At 45.2% G+C, this 19,511-nt stretch overlaps 1 long non-coding RNA gene across 1 annotated transcript; it reads right to left on the bottom strand.

Moving 5' to 3' along the window:
• Nucleotides 1-296: 296 nt before the first annotated feature.
• Nucleotides 297-18,863, bottom strand: LOC120745996. Its single transcript, XR_005698745.1, has 3 exons — nucleotides 17,962-18,863; nucleotides 11,296-11,299; nucleotides 297-307 (listed from the first exon to the last, which is right to left on the bottom strand). It is a non-coding gene; the product is annotated as an uncharacterized LOC120745996 (long non-coding RNA).
• Between the last annotated feature and the right edge of the window lie 648 nt (nucleotides 18,864-19,511).

Below are 19,511 nucleotides of genomic sequence, written 5' to 3'. Positions count from 1 at the left end.
TGCACCTGATGGATCCTGCAGCATCTGGACTCCCCAGGAACCTACGCCAGGATCCTGTTTGTGGACTTCAGCTCTGCCTTCAACACTATCCTTCCAGACCATCTCCGAGGCATGCTTTCCCAGATGAATGTGCCTGATCCCATCTGCCGGTGGATCACTGACTTCCTGACGGACAGGAAGCAGCATGTGAGGCTGGGAAAGAATGTCTCGGACTCTCGGACCATCAGCACCGGCTCCCCTCAGGGCTGTGTTCTTTCTCCTCTGCTCTTCTCCCTGTATACCAACTGCTGCACCTCCACCCACCAGTCTGTCAAGCTAATCAAGTTTGCAGATGACACCACCGTTATTGGGCTCATCTCGGACGGGGATGAGTCTGCCTACAGGAGGGAGGTTGAACGTCTGGTGTCTTGGTGCAGCCACAACAACCTGGTGCTGAATGCCCAGAAGACAGTGGAGATTATTGTGGACTTCAGGAAGCACACAGCCCCACTCCCCCCCATCATCCTGACTGACACCCCCATCACCTCTGTGGACTCATTCCGCTTCCTGGGTACCACCATCACTCAGGACCTGAAGTGGGAGCCCACCATCACCTCCGTCATCAAGAAAGCCCAGCAGAGGATGTACTTCCTGAGGCAGCTGAAGAAATTCAACCTGCCAACACGGACGATGATGCAATTCTACACCGCAATCATCGAGTCCATCCTCACCTCCTCCATCACCGTGTGGTACGCTGGAGCCACTATCAGGGACAAACAGAGATTGCAGCGTGTTGTGCGCTCTGCTGAGAAGGTGATTGGCTGTAGACTCCCATCTCTGCAGGACCTGTACACCTCCAGGACACTGCGGCGTGCAGCTCGGATCTCAGCTGACCCTTCTCACCCTGGACACAGTCTGTTTGACCTGCTCCCCTCAGGCAGGAGGCTCCGGTCCATTCGCACCAGAACCTCTCGCCATAAGAACAGTTTCTTCCCCTCTGCTGTTGGACACATGAACAATAAACGTACGACTGTCCCCACCACTAACTCATGACCCTACGCTGTGTTCACGGCATGATTCCATGTGTTGGCACTGATCACCACCTGCACTCATGTATATATCTTTCTACGTAGCACTTTTAATTCTTATTCTCATGTATATATCTCATGTATATCTCATGCATATATCTTTCTACGTAGCACTTTTAATTCTTATTCTTACTTTTATTTTTTTCATGTCTATTTAAGCGCAATTTATGACAGCATGTTTGCACTGAAGCACCACAGCAATTTCCTAATGTTGTAAACCTGCTCAACATTTGGCAATAAAACCCTTTCTAATTCTGATTCTGATTCTGAGCCTTTGGGCAGGATGTTGAAGAGATGGCGGTTAGGATGGAGGTGGTCCTTTATAATTGCCCTGGCTCTGGAGAGACATCTTGAGCTGGCAATTAAGTCCAAGATGTAAATACCAACAGTTAACTTTAACCTGACCTGCTGGCTTGACATAATAGATGAGAACGTGCTTGTTGTTTGTTAGCTATGGGTTATGTGTTTTTCATTAGAACTAATTGCTATTGCTACTTGCTTGCCAACTTTAGCAGAACTGCAACATCATTTATCATTAATAATAGCTACTTTTTGTTACCCAGAAGCCAGTGTTTTCTCTCAACATTAAAGTGATGTTTTAGCTCACTATTTTAACACAAAACCTATGAAATGTCCAAATCGCCTCTAATTGTTTCAGGTTAACCACTGACTTTCTAGCTATGTTTAAATGCATTTTTTTTTTAATTGAAGTCTTTATTTGTTTTTAAGATTTAACAAAACAAAAACGATAGCTTCCAATCCCATGGTTAATTCACATTTGCATAGTTACTAAATATAAATACGAACACGCACAAAAAAGGGACAATGAAATCAAATCAAATTCCGTTATTGAGTGCCTAAACAAACATACAACACAACAAACATAACATAACTGCACTGCCAAAATAAAATCAATCAATCTCAGCCAAAAACACATCCCCAAGATTTGTCAAAACCCTCCATATCATCATTAATCCTAGCCAAGAATTTTTCATATGACAGCATTTTCAGCATAAATGCATATTTTAGATCATATTTGGTAGTCACGGCCAAATGAAGCTTTCTAAAGCACTGAAACTTGTATCAAAAAAGCATTCATTACTGTTATGATCTACCCTGGCAGATCACAGAGGAGCCAAACGTTGAGAAAACAAAGCATGGAACGTAACTTGATTTTAACAAAAAGTGAGCAGTTTAATATAGCTGGTGGGAAAAGCACAAAACAAAGGGCAAAGCGAACCTATATGAAACTAAAGACTAACCTAAACTGGGTAAACTACCACAATCAGAATACTTTATTAATCCCTAAGGAATTGGGGCTACAGCTTCTCCCAGACAGTAACAGTGACAGACTAATTAAATAATATTAATGTACGATGTTTACAAAATTTAAGAAATAAGCATTAATATATACAAATCAATTAATTATAAACAGAGGTTGGCGTGGCTTGTACCGCTTGGAGTGTTTTCACCTACCTGTTCTGGTGATCCTCGGCTGCTTCTCCAGCCTGGTTGCCTGCCCCCGGCCTGCCTCAACTCCCCCTGACCGCCCCTCCTTAGAGCTCTCTGTATCGGGCCTATTAAGGACAGTTGCTCTCTTCAGCTATTCCCTCCAGTCAATAATTCCTGCCCTCGTGTTAATTATTGTTCCTCCGTCTCCTTGCAGACCCTCCACGGTTCCTCCGTCCCTGTTGGTTCCCCTCTTTATTTCCCGCACCTGTTGACATCTTGCCCCTCACAATTTTCTATCCCAGCCTTCCGCTCTTGTTGTGGCTCCTCGGGTTAAATAAAGTTTTTCTGAGCTGTTCACCAGTGAGTTTGCTTTTGAGTCCTTTCCCTGGGCAAACCGTCAGGTTATGACAATCTTGGACAACATCCGCCTCTCAGACACCACCCTAAGGGAGTCCAGTTCCATCCCCACAACATTCCTGGCCTTGCGGATCAGTTTATTGAGTCTGTTGGCATCTGCAACCCTCAACCTGCTGCCCCAGCATGCAACAGCACAAAGGATAGCACTGACCACAGCAGACTCATAGAAAATCCTGAGCATAATCATAATGTCTAGAATTAGACATTAAAAAATCTGGACACAAGTAACATGGAAACATGGTGTTAAATACAACAGATGACCTTTTTTGTCTTATTGTGTTCTTGTTTGTATTTTAAACAAGAACATAATTAGTTTCATGCCTTTAAAAGGCAGCAAACTCAAAATGCTGGGTCAAAAGACCCAGTCCATGACAGAAGCTTTTCAACACAGTCCTCTTTGGTGGCATCTGGTGGCCAAAAATATGAAGAGACGCTTGACTCCCCACTTTAAAGAGTTCACAATTCTTTCTGATATTGGGCTACCATTGTGGTGCTTTGAATATGTTTTTTTTTTTTTGGCTAAAAAATGTTGTGTCTATTTGTTTAATTCCTCACAGTGCTGATAATGATAAGTGGAAGAGACTGGATGGATGAATATCAATAAACTTTCCTTGTTTAAACATGTGCCACGGCATGGTCTCCCTGTCCTTGTGACTTCTTGATGTTGGTAAATTTAACAGATAAAAAAAATGCATATACATACAACAATGTACAGATAACATATTTATACTGAATCTCAGTATAAATACATACTTCCGGTTGAGCGAACGCTGGCGCAACTTGCTGCCGCTACTCACCGCTAACTCTGTCGCTAACTCTGTCGCTAACTCTGTCGCTACCGGATTCCTGTCCTGTTCCTGTCTCTGCGGCCCACCGGTGTCTCTGTTTCTGTCAAGTTGTTCTAGTCCGTGATGTGGCCTCTCAGGATTTATGCACAGTCTGTGTGGGTCTGGATCTTTATGTCATCGATCTACCGACTCGGCACTGGGCCCCATCAGTATACAGCTGATGAGCTCCTCCTGCTCCGCTTCTCCCTGGCTGCTCCACCGCTGGCTGTTCTTCATCTCCACACGGACATTGCCTTCCTCCATCGCTGAAAGTACATACATCGGGGCTCCTGTCGGTATTTCCATCAGCATAATTCCAAGCCAGTAGTCCACCTATGGTTGCTGTCAACGGAACCCCGGCAGGTCTGTTGACCACAATATTTTGGCTAACCTGCCTAGGTCGGCTAACACTCTCATCCAGTCTGACAGTACTTTCGTCAACTTTGGCCTGCTTAGAATCCGTTCGCTTACGAACAGTGCTGGTCAAGTTACTTGAAAAAAGTAATCAGTAACTAATTACTGATTACTTCCCCAAAAAAGTAATCCCGTTACTTTTCTGATTACTTATTTTCAAAAGTAATTAATTACTTAGTTACTTAGTTACTTTTTAAAAACACGATTTACAACCTGAAGAGGTGATAAAGTGATAGATCTTTCAGCCCAATTCTACTTTTTCTACATAATCCATCATACAAAATGTAATCAAATGGAAAAGTCTCTTTTTAAAACTTGTTTTATTAGTTTTAATCTTTTAACTTTATGCATCAAGCAAAAATGTAATTATCTGCAACATTCTCTGACTTGAATAAATTAGTTTAACATTTAAACCTATTTTCTACACATTCCAGCACATAAAATAAAATATTTTTTGTGTTTACACTCACTCTTTCAAATAGATGCAAGTGAAACACAGCAGAAAATAAATAAAGTCAAAGACTCAGCGGTCCTGTTGCTCTATTTTCACCTGTAAAGCAGGAGTGGGGTAGGCGGAGGTTTACCCTGGTGCAGGTGTGCCGCGGTCAGTGGAAGAATCCGCAAGTTTCTCTGTGAGTTTCCCATTACGTTGTTGCACACTCGGTGCTTGCTTGGAAGTTTAGGGTTTTTTTTCGCTGTAAAAAGAAGTTTTCTTCCCACGCACGATGGACGCTAATGTTTTTGTCACTTTTTATGGAATCAAACTCAAAGTAAGGTCAGTACTTCCACGCTTTAAACGCTGCACGCTCATACTCTCTCCCACAATCAATATGTGCTCCATTGTTGATCTGCACACAGCTGTTGTCACTAACGGCGCACTCGCTTACGTCACTGTCGTGAGACATTCTCGCAAAAAATCACGGTTTTAGTAACGCAGTAATGCAGCATTCCTACGGGAAAGTAACAGGTAATCTAATTGCCGTTTTTGCAATAGTAATCCCTTACTTTACTCGTTACTTGAAAAAAGTAATCAGATTACAGTTACGAACAAAGGACATCTCATCCAGGATCTCATAACAGACCGTTGTTCTGGACTTACCCCCTCCAACTGCACAGCTGACGAGCTGCCAATCTCGGATCATCTATTTCTCTCCTTTAATGTTCTCATGACTTTCTCCATAATTAACAATCCTCGTATTATTTATTTCCGGAAGATCAAGAATATAAATCTTGATATCCTGTCTTCTACTCTCTCTAGCTGCTTGTCTCTAAACAATCTATTCAAGATGATCTAGTATTATATTATAATAATGGATTGGATTTATATAGCGCTCTTCAAGGCACCCAAAGTGCTTTACAATGCTACTCTCGCATTCACACACTGGTGGAGGCAGCTACGGTTGTAACCACAGATGCCCTAGGGCAGACTGACAGAAGCGAGGCTGCCATATCGCGCCATCGGCCCCTCTGGCCATCACCAGTAGGCGGTAGGGTAAAGTGTCTTGCCCAAGGACACAACAACCAGGACAGAGAGCCCGGGGATCGAACCGGCAACCTTCCGGTTACAGATGCGCTTCCCAACCCCCTGAGGTGCGGTCGCCCTAACCGTAGGCATAGTCTCAGTAGTATTTTGAATTCTCTTGCTCTACAAAATAGAAAACCTGTCACGGGCTGCGATGGCAGACCGTGGAGTGACAGTGAAAGCAGGGCCCAAACGCGAGACTCTAAATGAAGGACAGTGGATTTATTTACAGGAGGTGAAAAACACACAACTATATACAAAATCCCAGCACTGTGGTCCCGTGGTGATTCTCCCTGAATCCCACACAGTGCAGATGTCCGTGAGAAGTGAAAGGTGGCGACTCCAAAAAACTCCAATTCCCACACCGTGACTTTAGAGGCGTACTCCGCTCCCGATTCCTGGTAACACAAAAGGCAGAGGGTTAGCAGGGGATCTGTTTCCTCGGAGGTTACGTAAAAGCTCACGGCAGTACTGACGAGTTCTGACTCAAGGATCCAGCGTCGGCCTCAGCTCAGCTGCAGTCCTAAATGCCGTTCCTAGACGTGCGTAATCTGCTGCAGCTGGCAGAGGACGACGAGCGGCAGGTGCGGCCGTCTCTCGAGTAGACCACTTCCGGGTTCGCAGTCTCCTCAGCGAACCCACACCTCCGGAAGCTCACACAGAGACACATGGAGAGACGGAGAGCAAACCAATACAACACACGGAAAACATAAACATACACTGAAAATGCCTGAGCCCTGGGTCCCTAGACCCAGGCCATGACAAAACCAGCCTTACTATTCATAAGGAAATGTAATAATCATGTTTTGTTTTATCAGGAATGTATCAATCAAACCAAATCTGCCTATTACTCTACCATTATCTGTTCAAGTGAGGACTCCACCAAGACCCTGTTCTCATTATTCAACCCCTTTTACAGGCCACCTGATTTTCTGCCCGCTCATCTCTGTTCATCTAACTTCTGCAACTCTTTAATGCTATTCTTCACTGAAAAAATTCATAAAATACACCCAGACTTGCTCCCTAATGCTCAATGTAGTTCCTCCGTCTTAATTCCCCCCCTTCTCATTTCCTTTCTGTTTTTCAACTTCCGTCTCTAACTGATATTGTTGATCTCATCAGCAAATCAAAGCCTTCTACCTGCCAGCTTGATCCTATCCCCACTATCCTTGTCAAAGCCTGTCTACCCCCTCTCCTTCCCCTCATATCGAACCGGCGATGACCTAAAATCAACTCTGACTTTTTAACTGATTTTTCTAACTTTCTCGCTGAAATCCTACTCTTATCTCCAAATATACTACTGCTGGGCGATTTTAACATCCACATGGACAACACATCAAATTCAGCCACAAGAGATTTTAAATCCTGTCTGGACAATTTTGGCTTACACCAATATATGGACGTTCCCACACACTCCAAAGGACACATTTTGGATCTTTTTTGCTGTATTGGTGTCACCCCTAAAAATTGTGCTGTATTGGACATGCCTTTTTCAGACCATAAATTAGTTTTATTCAATGCTAGTCTCCCAGTATACAAAAATAAACAAAACCGCTCAATTACTTTTAGAAATATTAGGGGCATTGATCTATCAGCTCTTTCCCATGGCATTAATAACTTACCTTCCATTGATGCCTCAGCTTCCATAGACGACTTGGTATCTCACTATAACAATGAACTTATCAACCTCTTAGATACCTTAGCTCCCCAAAAAACTCAAACTGTTTCTTTATCTCGCTCTGCGCCATGGTACTCATCTGAACTTCGCCACCTTAAAGCTACTGGATGCCGCCTGGAACATCTCTCCAGGAAAACAGGACTTACTTTGGGGCGACCATGGCTCAGTAACCGGAAGGTTGCCGGTTCGATCCCCCAGCTCTCTCTGTCCTGGTCATTGTGTCTTTGGGCAAGACACTGTACCCTACCGCCTACTGGTGTTGGCCAGAGGGGCTGATGGCGCGATATGGCAGCCTTGCTTCTGTCAGTCTGCCCCAGGGCAGCTGTGGCTACAACTGTAGCCTCTACCAGTGTGTGAATGTGAGAGTGAATAAATAGTGGAATTGTAAAGCGCTTTGGGTGCCTAGAAAAGTGCTATATAAATGCAATCCATTATTATTATTATTACTATTCACAAGGATATGTATCTCAGTCATATACAACATTATAAAGAAGCTATTCATCATGCTAAATCTGCTTACTACACCTCTGTTATTGAATCTGCTGAAGGAAACACTCGCACTTTGTTTTATACATTGCATAATATTGTTAAACGCCCAGATACCTTTGCCATACATACACACTCTGCTGCAGTTTGCAACAAATCATGGACTTTTTTTACACCAAGATTGAGAATCTTTACCAACACTTGCCTGCATTTTTTGTCCTTCTCAGCTGTCATTCTCTCTATCCAATTTTGAACTTCCCACAATAACTCAGCCATCTTCCATAATTACTAACTTAAAGTCATCATCGTGCAAACTTGATCCACTGCCGACAAATCTTGTTAAACTCTCATTCCCGTCTCTTGCCCCACTGATTGCTAATATCGTACACTCCTCTCTTATATCTGGTTCTGTTCCTTCTTCTCTTAGAACTGCAATAATAAACCCAATACTGAAAAAGAATGGTTCAGATCCCTCCAATCTAAATAATTTCAGGCCAATTTCAAATCTCCCTTTCCTAGCAAAAATTCTTGAAAAGATAGTGGCTGCACAGGTTCATCATCATCTTACTGGAAATAACTTGTACGAACAGTTTCAGTCCGGCTTTCGTTCATGTCACAGTACAGAAACAGCCCTAGTAAAAATCACCAATGATCTTCTGCTTGCAGCTGATTCTGGACTTATATCCAGCTTCCTCCAGGTGGTGCTGTTGTTGCACTTCTGGAGCTAGAGTCTGCACAGCAGTGACTTGAGATGGAGTGGCTGTGTCATCACCAGAGATGGGCAGTAACGCGTTACTGTAATCCGGTTACTTTTTTCAGTAACAAGTAAAGTAAGGGATTACTATTGCAAAAAAGGTAATTAGATTACCTGTTACTTTCCCGTAGGAACGCTGCATTACTGCGTTACTAAAACCATGATTTTTTTGTGAGTGTCTCACGACAATGACATAAGCGAGTGCGACGTTCGTGGCAACAGCTGTGTGCAGATCAACAATGGATCATATATCGATTGTGGGAGAGAGTATGAGCGTGCAGCGTTTAAAGCGTGGAAGTACTGACCTTACTTTGAGTTTGATTCCATAAAAAGTGACAAAAACATTAGCGTCCGCTGTTCACTGTGTGGGAAGAAAACTTCTTTTTACAGCGAAAAAACCCTAAACTTCCGAGCAAGCACCAAATATGCTATCACGTAATGGGAAACTCACAGACAAACTCACGGATTCTTCCACTGACCGCTGCGGCACACCTGCACCAGGGCAAACCTCCACCTGCTATACAGGTGAAAATAGAGCAACAGGACCGCTGAGTCTTTGACTTTATTTATTTTCTGCTGTGTTTCACTTGCATCTATTTGAAAGAGTGAGTGTAAACACAAAAAAATATTTTATTTTATGTGCTGGAATGTGCAGAAAATAGGTTTAAATGTTAAACAAATTTCTTCCAGTCAGAGAATGTTGCATATAATTAAATTTTTGCTTGATGCATAAAGTTAAAAGATTAAAACTAATAAAACAAGTTTTAAAAAGAGACTTTTTCATTTGATTACATTTTATATGATGGATTAGGCAGAAAGTAGAACTGGGCTGAAAGATCTATCGCTTTATCACCTATTCAGGTTGTAAATCGTGTTTTTAAAAGTAACTAAGTAACTAATTACTTTTGAAAATAAGTAATCACTAAAGTAAAGGGATTACGTTTTTGGGGAAGTAATCAGTAATTAGTTACTGATTACTTTTTTCAAGTAACTTGACCAACACTGCTTGTTATTTCCAGGATGATTTTAGAAGTCTGGACAGCAGGCTCCAAGGAAAGATCATTTTTAATATTATTGCTAGGGACACATGTAAGAGCTATTTGCACTAATAAAAAAATAATATTCAGACTTCTGCCTTTATTGTTTCACAAAAGGTTACACAGTGAATGTCCACAATTTGTACTTCAATTGCAGGAAATTTTATTAAACCAATTTAGCAAGAGCAAAAGCAAGATCAAATATTAAAACAATAATCAAATCAATTAAACAATACTTATAATTATAACTAACCCACTCTGAGCAAAAGCTGATTTTGATCTTATCTGTTGTGAGGAAAGGTTGGAGAATGGATGACCACAACTGAATTCAAAGATGCACTTATTCCCTTGTTCTGAGTTAATGATAATCACCCAACAGGAAATCAGTTGGGGATTCAGTGGAAATATGATGCAAACCAAAATCCTTCTTAATTAACTACCTAACATGGCAAAAATGAGCAGATGAAAAGCCAGAAATTCACAGGTTAATTTCTCTTCTCTTGGCGAAGGCGGTCGCACTTTTTCTCCTCTCCTCCTTCCCCTTATCTTCCCTGCTTAGCCTCTTGTGTCCTTGTCTTGTCTCGTGTGCATTACTTTCCCTGGAACACTCTCTCACTGTCGTTCTCTAAAATCTAGAAGAGAATTATGGATTTGATCAACTGGTCTCTGAATGCTATTGACACCCTTTTCTCAATGAGAAGTCTGGGCTCGGGAGAGCCCGAGTGCCCTGGAGGGACTTTCCCTGCCGGATACACGATGGACGGGTGGCAGACCTGGAGGATCTTGTGCCTGGCGGGACTGTCGATCGAGGACGCTGAAGATATCTACCTATTCGGAACCATGATAACAGGGTTCTTGCTGATCGGAGCTGGCTTGGCCCTGGTTTATCGGAGAAATAAGAGAGCGGAACCAGCTGTTCAAACCCCCCCAAGGCTCCCCGCTGGAATTGAAGCGATGGGACAAGGCGCGACCTCTCACACCGAACGCAGCATGGTTAACACCTTGGAGACGCTTACAGCTGCCGTGAAGACTCAAAATAACACCATTGAGCGTATGATGGGATACATCAGAGAGGGGCCTGCTCAAAATGAGACCCTTGAGCGAAAGTTGGATCACATCGCAGAACGGCTCACTGCAGTTGTGAGGTCTCAGAATCAAAAGAATGACAACACCACGGACCAGAAGTTTGATACCATCATGGGGAGGCTCGCGGCTCTCCAACGGGAGATTGAGAGACCAGCGTCAGAGTGCTAAATTCAGAGCTGCTCGCATAAAGGAGAAATCAACAATATTCAACATATGGACACCACGGTGCCAGCTGCTCAGGCCCAAGGCTGGAGCCCACCAAAACAACTCCCTGATAACGACTGTGTGATGACTATTCTTCCCATCCCATGCAAGGCCACCTGGGTTGGCTGGCAGACTGTTTACTTAGCCTGATAGGGCGAAGGACACTGTCTCAGCTGGACTCTGGACACGCACACACATACACTTACATTGATAAGCACGCATTCATCCCCCTCCCTTTCCAAACGCCTTCGATGCTTGTTTCCTGTGGGGGAAGACGGCGGGTCTGCGTGCCGCGCTGAAATGGTAGCGCTGTGTAGGACGACTGCTGTGTTCCTTCGGATTACCCCCCACCCCCCTATCCAACCCCTGTGGCTTGTCATGTGCTCTAATGTTGTGATGTGGACATTAATGTGCTCTCTGTGCAGAGGAGTTTTCTTTGTTTCCTGTTCTCATGCTGTCCTCCCATAGGTGCCCAGCGTGAGAAGAGGTCTCTTTTTTTCCTCTTGTACTTTTCCCATTGTTGTGTAATTTTTCAGTGTTTTCTCTGTAACGCTGCCAATCTCCGACTGTATTCCCATGTGATGTCTTTGTTGTGTGTGTAAGTCGGGGGGGGGGGGGGTCCTATTCCTCTGCGGGGCAACCTGCATATGGCCAATAAAGCATTCATTCAATTCAATTCAATTCAATTCAATTCAATTCAACAGGTTGGACTGCAGTCCTCCCCCCTCTAGCATCTCTGCTGGAATTTTCAACTGTGATCCAATCTTCAGAACTGCTGATTTGTATAAGGTTTGACCTTAACATCTGCTAATCCAGCTAAATACACTCTGAGATCTACTTCCCAGTGAGCTGTACTAGCTTAACTGTTGAGCTAACATTAGTCTAACAGCCTGCCTGCTTGTCACTCCAGCCAGCTTGGCTCTTTCTCCTCCACATCGTCTAAGATGTGGGTCAATATATTCTTGTGCTGGTCGGCACTAGCGCCACTAGTGCCACTAGCAGTGAGAAGTTGAAGATTATGCGAGTTGGTTACGCTGCACCATCAAACATAGCGGTCACTGTGAATCAGCAGCAGCAGCTGGAAGAGATGGACAGGTTTGTGTACCTGGGTTGCACTCTTAGCAGTGACGGGGACATGGAGCATGACGTCAAGTAATGAATTGGGAAAGCATGGGCAGCTTTTCAGTTCAATTCAATCAATTTGCCTTTCAACGACTATGACCTATATGGACGACCACCGCACTGCCCTTACCAACCAAGTTGCGGCTCCTGAAGACCATTGTTATACCGACGGCACTGTACACAGCGGAGACTTGGAAATCGACTGCAAAGATCAACCGCCATCTCAATGTCTTCCAACAGCCCAATATGCTCAAGATTACATATCAGGATTGCCTTACCAACGAGGAAGTATATCACCATGTAGAGGAGTAGAGCCGCTCCATGTCCAAGTCACCAAGCATCGGTTTAGATTTGCCGGTCACATCCTTCTGCTACTGAACCCGAGACCCACCTGCGTCATGGTCCTGTGGAACCCGAGAAATGGAAAGAGACGGTGAGAAAGACCCAAAATAATGTGGGGGATTACGTTCCTTGAAGATTTATGCTCAGTCGAACTGTCATGGGATGAAGCAGCAACCGCTGCGATGGACCAAGTTCGATGGCATTCTCTTGTCGCCCAATGCACCGATCGGCGCGGGATGATCTAAGTCTAAGTAAGAAAGTCTGGTCAGCACTATTCTGGATTCTCCTGATGCTCTCCACCATCGATCGTGTTCATGGTCCTTTCAAAACAAGAAAATATTGTAATGTTAGCATAACAAAATGTGCTTCAGTGTCTTGCAAGTGATGTGAGTCATGAATGAATGAAGGAGTGATAGTTGATGAGAATACCATGACTGCTAAGGTTCATTGTCAGTCTACTGCCAGAGGGGACAGCAAGCCTACATGCTTGGCACAGTAGGCCAGCTGATGGTGGCAGACCGAGCACTTATTTGTGCTTGGTCTTATTTGTACACACTAATAATGTGTTCTTATATTTGTTCTAAACCTACCTTTGTATGAAAAAAAATCCCCTCTCACCCCCGCAGCCTGTCTTTTATCCTCAGGTCCTCTACCAGAAGCCTGGGAGTCTGAGGGTCCTGCACAGTATCTTAGCTGTTCCTAAGATTGCGCTCTTCTGGACAGAGATCTCAAATGTTGTTCATGGGATTTAGGCCACTCGCCTAGCTTGGGTGTCACTGCACCGAGTGCTCCGATTGACACTGGGGCGACTGGTACCTTCACCCTCCACATCTTCTTGAGTTCTTCTCTCAGCCCTTGGTACTTCTCCAACTTCTTAAGTTCCTTCTGCCTGATGTTGTTATCACTTGGAATAGCTACATCTATCACTATGACTGCCTTTCTCTGCTTGTCCACTGCTACTTTGTCCACTTGGTTATCTTTCACCAGTTTGTTTGTCTGTATCTGGAAGTCCCACAGGATCTAGGTTTGGTCATTCTGGACCACCCTAAGGAGCATTTTGACCTATATTGTTGATCTCCAGCAAGACCCACATAAAACCCTATACAGGAAGTTGATTTCAGCTGATCAAAATGTTCTAATCCCTGATCCTATGAGTCTTACCCAGTGCATAATGCAAGGTTCTGGAGCCAATGTGGGTGAGTTTCTCGCCCAGTACTTACTACCTCGAAATCGTCCAGGTGTCTTGCCTGCTAATCCTGACATTAAAAATCTGAGTCACCTTATAGGTCAAATTCTGTCAGTCCCACCAGTTAACAATAGCTGCCCTAAACGGGGCACTTGTTACCAGAGATGGGCACACCATCCTACAGCTTGACTGCTCTGCTATACAGCTGCTGAGCTCCTGCGCCTTCGCGGCCAGCTGTCACTACCACCCGGACATCACTTTCCAGCCTCACCGGAGATACATCCATCGTGGGTCCCACAGGATTTTCCACAACTCCAATGGTATTAAATCTTTTTGGTCTGCTACTCATCACCCTCACAGACACCCTTATCGTATTGACAACCACCAGTCTCTTGTCCACCTGACCAGGGCGTCTATCGTGATTAACAAAAAAGAAAATACTGCACTCAACTTCTAAGTCTTCTAAGTATCCGTTCACTGACAAATAAGGGACCTCTCATTCAAGATGTCCTATCTGACTGTAAGTTTGACTTTTTCTGTTTAACCGAAACCTGGCAACAACCTGATGACTTTTCCCAACTACCCCTCCGGGGTTTATTTACTTTTAGAGACCTCGCTGCTCAGGTCACGGGGGTGGTCTCGCGATCATTTTTTGCCAGCACTTGAAAGTCCTCCTAGTGAATACTGATACCTTTAGCTCCCTAGAGTGCCTTCTACTCCTGATGATTTGTTGTTATATTACAATAATTATTTACTCAATGTCCTTGAGTCTCTGGCTCCTGTAAAAACTCACTCTGTTTCCTTTGCTCGTTTTCCTCCATGGTTTACCTCTGACCTCTGAGCACTGAAGGCCAAAACTGGCAACTAGAGCGTAGATATAAGAAATCTGGTTTAACTGTTGGTGCAGAAATCTATAAATATCATGTACTCCAGTATAAAGACTCCATCATCCAGGCCAAACAAAGCTTCTACTCCGTATTATCAGTTCTGAGGGTAACTCCAGGACTTTGTTTTCGCTTCTCAACAAAATTCTTCAGTCCCCCAGTGCATTGCCACCACACTTCTATTCTTCTGAAACCTGTAACTCCTTGATGCTCTTCTTCACGTTGAAGATTAATAACATTCAACAGCAACTAAGTTTGAATGTTGTGTCCACCCCCTCCTCAGAAACTTTTATCCATTTTGAGCCTCCACCTTTCCTGCCTCATATATAAGATATTTCTGAGTTCATATGTAAATCAAAGCCCAATACATGTCATATTGATCATATCCCCACAGGACTTGCATCTCTTCCTTACTCCCACTCATCTCTGTTATCATTCAGTATTGACTCACCACCAGTGTCGTTCCTTCCTTATTCGAGATCGCTTCAGTCACTCCTATACTGAAAAAACCCTTCCTTGGATCCTAACAACTTTAACAACCTCCATCCAATTTCTAATCTACCCTTCTATTTTAAAATACTTGAAAAAATAGTCACACCTAAACTTCATTCACATCTACTAGAGATTTCCAACTTTTGCTCATGTCACAGTACAGAAATGGCTTTACTTAAAGTCACTAATGATATTTTACTCGGAGCTGACTCTGGTAATCTCATCCTTTTGGATTTGAGATCATCCTTCGTCATGATCTCTCACTCCATCCTTCTAAACAGGCTTTCCTCTCCTGTCCCAGCTGTCCATATCTGAGGCCTTGGAAACTGCCCAGCAAAGACTCAGCCTTGGCCAGTTTCTTAAAGAGGTATACCAGAAAAATAGAAAGCAGGAGAATAAACCATCATCCTAGATAGTGGTTTTGATGCTCACTAGTCCTTGGCCTCTGTCATGGTCCTGGGTCGGTGACCCAGCGCTTTTAGTTCTTATCATTTTCTTGATGATGATTGTTTAAGTTCTATGTGTTATATTCAGTCTGCCTCTGAGTCCGCATCTGTATCTGTCTGTCTATGGTGTCTCCCCATCTGTTTGTGAATCTGTCTGTTTAGTTCAATGTCTTGTCTGGTTCCATGTGTCTGAGTTTCCTGTTTTATTGTGAAGGTCTGTGTCATATGTGAGTGTGCTCAGTTTACGTTTCCCCTGTCCCGTCAGCTCAGATTCCTCCCAGCTGTGTTGCCCTCCTGTCTCTCATCCCCTGATTACTGGTGTGTGTATTTAAGCCCTGTGTGTTCTCCTGCCTGTTGCCGGTTCGTCTGTGTTACTCAGTGTCAGTCTGTGTATCCACCGTGTCTTCTCCCTGCTGTTCCTCGTCATCCCCCTCTGCTCGTTTTTCCATTCAGGTTTGTGCTCTGTAGTTTAGTCGTTTCCCAGTTTAGTTTAGTTCGAGCCCCGTTTGCTGTTTGTTCACATTCTTTTGTGTTCAATAAATCACCTTCACTCCTCTACGACTGCCTGCGCTTGGATCCTCATTTATTTCACACGGCTCGCCTCGGCAGCCGTGACAGTACGAACCGGCCACTATGGACCCAGCAGCAGTCAACCCGCCCGAGGAGCTCCGGGAGGACATTATCTACTCGGTGGACAGATTAATTAACCTATGGCTCGAGCATGAGGGGAGAGAATTCCGCCAAGGCATAGCTGTTCGGCTACAGCGCTTAGTTTCTGGTCTCCCCTGGTTGCTCAGCTCACTTCACCCGCTCACACAGAATTTCGTTCTGAACGAGCTTCATCTTCTCCCCCCTGCTACCACCCACTCTGCAACTCATGCTTCACTCCCTGACCCGACGGAGAGTGTCCTGCCCGGCCCGTCGGTCCAGCCTTCAAATGGGAAACGGCACTCACGCCGTCGACGCCCCTCGCCACAGTCGGACCCCAGGATATCAGAGCGGCCGACTGTGGTGAGTAAAAAGGATAATGGCTCCAATCTGAACTGTAAGACTTTTTCTTCTGGGGTTGTTCGGGGTGTGTCAGTGGGAGCTAATTCACAAAGCTTACCTACCTTCGTGATAACCGATCTCTCCCAGGTTGGCATTTTTAAGACTTCAGCGAAAGCAAAGGGCTGTTGTTCTTCTGAACCTGTTAAACCCATGTCAGCTAACCCAGGGTCTGCTAAAACCGTGTCATATATCCCAGAGACAATCAACACCAGCTCTGATAATACCAGGACTGTTTATTCTTTTGAACTGCAACTGGATGCTCAGTTAGCCGCCCGGCCTCAAGCTCCGTTAGCCGCCCGGCCTCAAGCTCCGTTAGCCGCCCGGCCTCAAGCTCAGTTAGCCGCCCGGCCTCAAGCTCAGTTAGGCGCCCGGCCTCAAGCTCAGTCTCCAATTCCACCACCGCCGTCATCCCAACCATTGTTTCAGTCACCCTCAGTTCAGCCTCCTGTTCAGCAGCCACTAACCCTGCACCCTGTGTCACTTACTACTCCGGTACAACAAGCCCAGTCAAATCAATCTAAAAGGAACTGTGTTTCATCCGTTTGTTCTAAGCAGAGCGTCAAACCTAATGATAATGTCAACATTCCTCAAAGGCTGGCCAGTTCTGAGACTGAGATGCACTCCAGGGCCTCCCCAGAGGCTGGGTTTCAGCCCCCATCAGACTCTGGACCCCTGGAGTTTAAGAAGCCAGCTGAGGACTGCACCCGGCTGTCGCTGCCTGAGCAGGGTCAATGCTCTGCGCAGCTGCAGGCCGCTATGTGTTTGCCAGAGGCCCGTGTGCCTGCTGGTCCTGTTCTGTCCCTGCCAGAGGCCCGTGTGCCTGCTGGTCCTGTTGCGTTCCTGCCAGAGGTCTCCACACCTGCTGGTTCTGTTCTGTGTGTGCCAGGGGCTCCAGTGCCCACTGGTTCTGAGACTGTTTTTGCTGGGGGGCCCGAGGAGCCCGTCCAGCCACCAGCTGCAGTCTCATCACCAGCTGCAGTCTCATCACCAGCTGCAGCCACTGCTGCATCCTCGTCTGGCCCGGCTCCAGCTTCCTCATCAGCTGTTTCGCCTGGCCCGGCTCCAGCTTCCTCATCAGCTGCTTCGCCTGGCCCGGCTCCAGCTTCCTCATCAGCTGCTTCGCCTGGTCCGGCCTCTGCCTCGGCATCGCCTGGTCCGGCCTCTGCCTCGGCATCGCCTGGTCCGGCCTCTGCTTCGGCATCGCCTGGTCCGGCCTCTGCTTCAGCCTCCTCATCAGCTGCTTCGCCTGGCCCGGCTCCAGCTTCAGCATCGCCTGGTCCGGCCTCTGCTTCAGCCTCCTCATCAGCTGCTTCGCCTGGCCCGGCTCCAGCTTCGGCATCGCCTGGTCCGGCCTCCGCTTCAGCCTCCTCATCAGCTGCTTCGCCTGGCCCGGCTCCAGCTTCGGCATCGCCTGGTCCGGCTTCTGCTCCAGCATCCTCATCAGCATCGCCTGGTCCGGCTCCAGCATCCTCATCAGCATCTGCCTCGCCGTGACAGCCTCCTTCTTTCCGCTTAGCATACAGTCTCAGGGTGCTGGATTTGGGGTGAAACCCTCCATATGTGGTAAGGAGCTTATTTGTCTTGATGTCAATGGCTTCTATCTCCTCCTTTGGATAGCTTATTATCGCAGTAGAGTATCAGACGACCGGCAGGGTGTGGGTATAGATTGCCCGCATCTTGTTCTTCCCATTCAGCCGACTCTTCGGGACATACCTTATTCTCTGCAGGTATTTGGTGGTTGCAGCTTTCCTACCAGCCTCTTCATGGTTCCCATTTGCCTGTGGAATTTCAAGGTACTTTTGGCTTTCCTCAAAGTCTGCAATATTGTTTTCTGGTAGTACAGTCTCCTCAGTTCTGACTACTGTCCCACTCTTTGTTACCATCTGACTAGACTTTTCCCGTCCAAATGACATTCCAATGTCATTGCTGTAGATCCTAGTGGTGTGGAACAGTGAATCGATGTCAATCCTGACATACACCTTGAGTCATACATGTAGGGGAGGTGGCTGATGATTGCTCCATTCTGTTCTCAGTATCTGTATGAGTTTTGTTAGTGATCTCACTGGTTCCTTACCTGCTCTTCAACCTGTGATCCATCAATGGCAATTAGCAGAGCAACATTTGAGACTAGCTCAGCCTTTTGCTCTCTGCCAGTTCATCAGCTACCTCATGGTGATAACTAGAGCTTCATGTCTCTTGTTCATGGTTTTTCCTCATATTTACCATCATGTCTTTGTGCCTTCAGTTCCCTTTCACTTGAATCTATTCACCTGCTCTGCCTTCCTTGGAAACACAACCACTCACCGCTCGCAGCTGTCTGCCCTCCTACTCACCGTCACCTCCTGATCACTAGAAATATATGATCGGAACCCCTCCTCCATGCACTCAGCTATTCTACCAGACACTCACTTGGCTACATTCCCGAAGCCTCTTCCACCTCTTCCTCCATCTTCCACTTCCAAATACGCCCTTAACTATTGAATTATTGAATTATTATATTCACTTTCAGTCAACCTCTCATAAACGTCTGTTTCATTGCCTCCATGCCAGAGATTCTTGCTATGTTCCTCACGTCTCCAGTCTCATATCACTGTTTTTGATAAAGCTTTATTAAAATCATCATCTTCCTGTCCCTTGAGTCTGCTCTCAGTTTACTTCAAGAACTGTTTCCCATCTCAAATCTCTGTAACTTTGCTCTGCTTCACTACAGCAGCATCAGGTAATGTTTGTATGTTGATTCATGGTTTTCTTCAGTTTTTGATCTACTGCGTTATCTGCTATAAAATGCAAGGCCAGGAAAATCTCCTTCATGATTTTCTGTGTTTTATCCCCAGTTATTTTGACACAAGGGCAAATGCTTACACCTCTGATGAAGTCTTACAAGTCTCAGCTTTGTTTTTATACATGGAAATAAAAATATCTGAAGAAAAAACACTCCCCCAGCAGCATAGATGTATTGCAGTTTAACTAATGGAGGATTCAGGGTCACTAGTCCTAACTATATGGTATAACAAAAAGGAAAGTTTGAAGCCTAATCTTGAAAGT

The sequence above is a fragment of the Simochromis diagramma genome, unplaced genomic scaffold (assembly GCF_900408965.1).
Source record: "Simochromis diagramma unplaced genomic scaffold, fSimDia1.1 OVJJ01000644.1, whole genome shotgun sequence".
In the NCBI taxonomy this organism is placed as follows: Eukaryota; Metazoa; Chordata; class Actinopteri; order Cichliformes; family Cichlidae; genus Simochromis; species Simochromis diagramma.
This window is presented reverse-complemented; position numbering and strand designations above follow the sequence as displayed.